Here is a 6,139-nt window from a genome sequence, read left to right as displayed (position 1 = left end):
CCCCATATTAGTGTTTTCCCATCAATTTTTTAGATACGAAATTGATGTTGGACGCTAATGTCATTAAGTTGTTCAATGCATTTCCCCTCACCATATGATCCCAGAATAAACCTTCGCATGTCAACAGTTTCTTCCAACACATCAAAAGTAGGCTTTGGCATGTATGATTTCTTAATACATTCAATTAGTGATGGCAAGCTCCCAACTTCCTTCCTCCTCAATGTGACTGAAAAACGACTGAACATCTGATCAATATGGTCATGAGTGTGCCCAACAAGAAGGAAACCAACCTTTACCTTTTGAAAAATTCTCAATTCAACAAGCATGTTTAGATATCCAAAAACAACCTGATTTTTGTTTTCACAGCAAGTGTTGTCCAATTGTAGATACAAAACTTCAGGAAGATTACCAGACCAATGAGAAATCACATCATGAATTATGGTTATGGTCATATTTGCATCATTATGAATATTTGGAGCTGTGAAGTACACCATTGGCAACATTTTCCCATTGAAGACCATACAACCGATCAAGTGAAATTGAATAAAGTTTTCCTCCTGTAAATTTTTGGGTGTGCGAACAAAATGTGATAAAAGTGTTTTCTTTTGGTCCATACCATCAATTATCAAACCCAAATATTTATTCGGATTATCATAACACTTCTTTCGATGCGTGTACAACAACTTCCTTTCGTTTGTTTGTTGTTCGCGATGCTCCTGAAGTTGTTTGACAATTAAATCTACACAACATAAAAGAGATTCATTAAGAAATATGTTTTCATAGTTGATGAATATACAATTTTAAAAGTTAAAGTTATGAATGCTTACCTCTTTCTGAGCCTTCACATTTGTCCCTTTTTTATTTAAGAGAAGCACATGTACTGCAAATCCCCATCCTTGTCTTCTTTGGAATACGGACATTGTTGAATTCTTTCTTCCATACCTTCACAAAATATTGATATGTAATAAACTGGCCATGTCCCTCAGCACCTTTTGCATATTCTTTGTATAAGTTGTAGATTTCTCGTCTTGAAAAATTATCTGGAATATTTATTCTCTCTATTTGGCATACACTCTCCATGCTTTGAAAAGAAATCTTTCATCCATGACATTGCAGTATTTGATAATGGACCAAACTGTCTTTTATGACGTACTTCTGAATAAAATGTGGGATCCTTTTCCAAATTTTCTTGAATTCTCGAGAGACGAAAATTCCCAATCGAATGAAACATTTTGAAATCTTTTCTACATATAAAAAAAGTCCCAATATGATAATCATAACCTGACAATGTAGATTGCATGCACCCAACTAAATATGAATTTTGCATGCTTTTATTCATTGACAAATATCTATTCCTGCTTTCTAATGCAAATTTGAAATCCATATGTTTCAAGCAATCTTTTTGGCAACATTCACTTGAAATGAGAGCACTGGTAGAACTTCTTCTCGTCAGATATTCTGCTCTACCCCTTGTATAACTAGAACAACTTGCATTGATACGAAAAGCTCTGCTCCTAGTCCTTGATACAATATTTCTTGGCAACATCTCCATCATTTGATCATCATTTGTATAAGGCTTGTCATCATCATTAAGAGGGATGTTATCCACACTATGATCAGCTCTGCTTTTCAAATATTGACATGGAGGATATTCTTCATCTTCCGCTTCTTCAGTGCTACTGTCATAGTCCTTAGAATTCGGACTGAATGGAAAATCTGATTCTATGTTTAATGGATATTCTTCCTCATATGCATTGCCAGTGCTACTCTCATAGTCCATAGAATTAGGACTACGTTGAAAATGTGATTGTTTACTTATTGAAGATGCTACATCCCGTCCTTTGTCACTGCTACCTTTATACTCATTAGAATTAGGACTAAGTGCATCATCTTGTCCTTCATCATTGCTGCTCTCATAGTCCTTAGAATTAGGACTAAGAGGACACAGTGACACTCCATTCTTTTGAAATTCATCATCACGCTCTTCATAACTATTGCTCTCATAGTCCGCAGAATTAGGACTAAGTGGACATTGTGGTACTCCAATCTTCTGAAATTCATCATCCCACTCTTCATCATTGCTGCTCTCATAGTCCTTAGAATTAGGACTAACTGGACACCGTGACACTCCATACTTTTGAAAATCAACATCATGCTTTTCATCACTACTGCTCTCATAGTCCTTAGAATTAGGACTAAGTGGACACTTTGACACTCCATACTTTTGAAAATCAACATCATGCTTTTCATCACTGCTGCTCTCATAGTCTTTAGAATTAGGACTAAGTGGACACCGCGACACTCCATTCTTTTGAAATTTCTCATCATGCACTTCAAAACTGTTGCTCTCATAGTCCTCAGAATTAGGACTAAGTGGACACTGTGACACTCCATTCTTTTGAACTTCACCATCATGCTCTTCAAAACTGCTGCTCTCATAGTCCTCAGAATTAGGACTAAGTGGACACCGTGACACTCCCTTCTTTTAAACTTCACCATCATGCTCTTCAAAACTGCTGCTCTCATAGTCCTCAGAATTAGGACTAAGTGGACACTGTGACCTCCATTCTTTTGAACTTCACCATCATGCTCTTCAAAACTGCTGCTCTCATAGTCCTCAGAATTAGGACTAAGTGGACATCATGGCATTCCGTTCTTTTGAACTTCACCATCATGCTCTTCATCACTGCGGCTTTCATAGTCCTTAGAAGTAGGACTAAGTGGAATCTGTGACTCTTTATTTATTTGAAATTCTCCATCCCCTCTTTCATCAGTGTTGCTCTCATAGTCCTTAGAATCAGGACTAAGTGGAAGAATTGACTTTCTATTCATAGTGGAAGAATTCCCGCTATATTCATCAATATGAATAGAGTTGTTACGCGATGAAGAAGTTGATGGTGTATAAATCGAAACTTCACTATCAGAACAATCCATCCTAAAGATATTATATAGCTTAAAGAATGAAATTTTCCCTCCAAAAAATTTCGCGAAAATATTTCCCTCCAAAAAGTTTCGCTAAAATATTTCCCTCCAAAAAGTCTGTTAAATTTATTTACCTTAATTATTTTGTTCTACAATTTATTGAAAAATGTAAACTAAATTTTTTTATGAAATCATAATTAAAATTGTACACTACAACTTCTCCATTAATTATTATAATAGTTAAACCATATAATATTCGCTTTCCAATACTACAATATTCACTTTATAATATTTTAAAACAAATTATCCCACATTCAACCCGTTGTAAAACAAATCTATAGTATTCACTTTATAATATTGTAAAACATATTATCCCATATTAACCGTACAGTAAAACATCTCCGTAACTTCACTTATATATTAAAATTTGATTATCACTATTACTCACATCACATCCAGGCTTTCTGAAAATTGTTGAAAGACTCGTGAATTTGTGGAGCAGCTAAATCGCTATCAACAACAATCGCTATCAATAACATATTCAATGAAGAATTCTCGCAATTAAAAGGTAAGTTAATTTTTTTTCCTTGAAAACTTTTATATTAAATTAGTTTAATAAAAAATATATTTTTTTTTAAATTAATAATTTTCCTGAGCCAAAATAACAATTACATCCATCGTGAGCATGGTGGGCCTGGTCAACCTCATTTGCTTAATACCTGTCGCTGCGTCCCACCCCCCTCACCCGCCCCCCCGCTCGCCCCACCGGGCGCCCTCACCCACCCGCCCCACCCCTCCGGGCGCCCTATCTACCCCCTCCCCACCCACCCGCCTATCTACTCCCCCCCACCAGCTTGCCCACCCAAACTTTTATATTAAATTAGTTTAATGAAAAATAATTTTTTTTTCTTCAATTAATAATTTTCCTGAGCCAAAATAACAATTACATCCATCGTGAGCATGGTGGGCCCTGTCAACCTCATTTGCTTAATACCCGTGGGTGCGCCCCACCCCCCTAGCCCGCCCGCCCCACCCCTCCCGGCGCCCACACCCGCCCGCGCCACCCCTCCCGCCGCCCTACCTACCCCCCCTCACCCGCCTGCCCCACCCCTCTCGGCGCCCTCACCAGCCCGCCCCACCCTTCCAGGCGACCCACCCACCCCCCCCTCCGCCCGCCTGGCCCGGGCACCCTCACCCACCCGCCCCACCCCTCCCAGCCCCCTACCTACCCCCCCCTCACCCGCCCGCCTGGCCCAGGCGCCCTCACCTGCCACCCCTCCTGGCGCCCTCACCCGCCGCCCCACCCCTCCGGGCGCCCTACCTACCCCCCCTCACCCGCCCGCCCAACCCGAGCGCCCTCACCTGCCACCCCTCCGCCCGCCCGCCCGCCTCCCCTGCCCTCGCCTCGCCACCCGGGCCGCCCGCGCCCGCGCCCCGAAATCGCCCTGCCACTTGCCGGGCGATTCCCGGAATCGCCCGGCAGGCGCAGGGTGATTCCCGGAATCGCCCTGTACCTGCCGGGCGCGGGCGCGGATGGCGCCTGCACGAGGGCGCGGGCGGCCCGGGAATCGCCCTGCGCCTGCCGGGCGAGGGCGCGGGTGGCCCGGGTGGCGCCTGCACGAGGGCAGGGGCGGCTCGTGCAGGTGCCACCCGGGCCGCCCGCGCCCCCGCCCTGCAGGTGCAGGGTGATTCCGGAATCGCCCTGCGCCTGCAGGGCGGGGCGCGGAATCGCCCTGCACCTGCAGGGCGGGGGCGCGGGCGATTCCCATAATTGCCCTACGCATGCAGGGCGGGGCGCAGGCGATTCCCGGAATTGCCCTGCACCTGCAGGCGGGGGCGCGGGCGGCCCGGGAATCGCCCTGCGCCTGCCGGTGCCGGGGGCGTGGGCGGCCCGGGTGGCGCCTGCACGAGCCGCCCCCGCCCTCGTGCAGGCGCCACTCGGGCCGCCCGCGCCCTCGTGCAGGCAACACCCGGGCCGCCCGCGCCCCCGCCCCCGCCCTGCAGGCACAGGGTGATTCCCGTGCGGCTCGTGCAGGCGCCACCCGGGTCGCCCGTGCCCCCGCCCGGCAGGCGCAGGGCGATTCCCGGAATATATAACCTACAGAAAATTGAGCTAATCCAACTAATCGTGCTTGAACAATGGAAAGGGCTACTGGCTTGTCTCTCCATCGAACTAAATTAGCTAAAGGCGCGTGTTCATGGGCCCATGCAAAAGTTTCGATCAATTCCTGCCAATATCCACGCCAAGAAATAAGGAACATAAATCCAGTGGCCCAAACAAGATGCCCGAATAAGAACATCCACGCCCAAACAGATAAACTGTTCATACCAAAAGGATTGTATCCATTAATAAGTTGTGAAGAATTTAACCATAGATAATCTCTTGACCATCCCATTAAATAAGTGGAAGACTCATTAAATTGTGCTACATTACCCTGCCATAATGTTATATGCTTCCAATGCCAATAGAAAGTAACCCATCCAATAGTATTCAACATCCAGAAAACTGCTAAATAAAAAGCATCCCAGGTCGAGATATTGCAAGTACCACCCCGTCCTGGACCATCGCAAGGAAAATTATAACCAAAATATTTTTTATCTAGCATTAACTTGGAACCACGTGCATCCAAAGCACCTTTAACTAGGATCAATGTAGTTGTATGCAAACCTAGAGCAATAGCATGATGAACCAAAAAGTCTCCAGGACCAATTGTTGAGAACAATGAATTATTATTATCATTAATAGCATTTAACCAACCGGGTAACCATATGCTCTTACCTGCATCGAATGTTGGACCACTTGTTGAAGATAGGAGTATATCGAAACCATATAACGTCTTACCATGAGCAGATTGTATCCACTGAGCAAATATGGGCTCGATCAAGATTTGTTTTTCTGGAGTACCGAAAGCAAGCATAACATCATTATGGACATAAAGTCCCAAGTTATGGAAACCTAGTAATAAACTAACCCAACTAAGATGAGATATTATAGCTTCTTTCTGCTCCAACATTCTCGCCAATACATTATCCTTATTTTGTTCCGGGTTATAATCCCTAATGAGGAATATAGCTCCATGAGCAAAGGCTCCTGTCATAATGAACCCGACAATGTATTGATGATGAGTATATAATGCAGCTTGGGTGGTGAAGTCTTGTGCTATGAATGCATAAGCGGGTAAAGAATACATGTGTTGAGCTACCAAGGAAGTTATAA

This window comes from Pinus tabuliformis, chromosome X, assembly GCF_031772625.1.
Source record: "Pinus tabuliformis cultivar Carrire ecotype Pingquan chromosome X, CPIR1, whole genome shotgun sequence".
Lineage (NCBI taxonomy): Eukaryota > Viridiplantae > Streptophyta > Pinopsida > Pinales > Pinaceae > Pinus > Pinus tabuliformis.
This window is presented reverse-complemented; position numbering follows the sequence as displayed.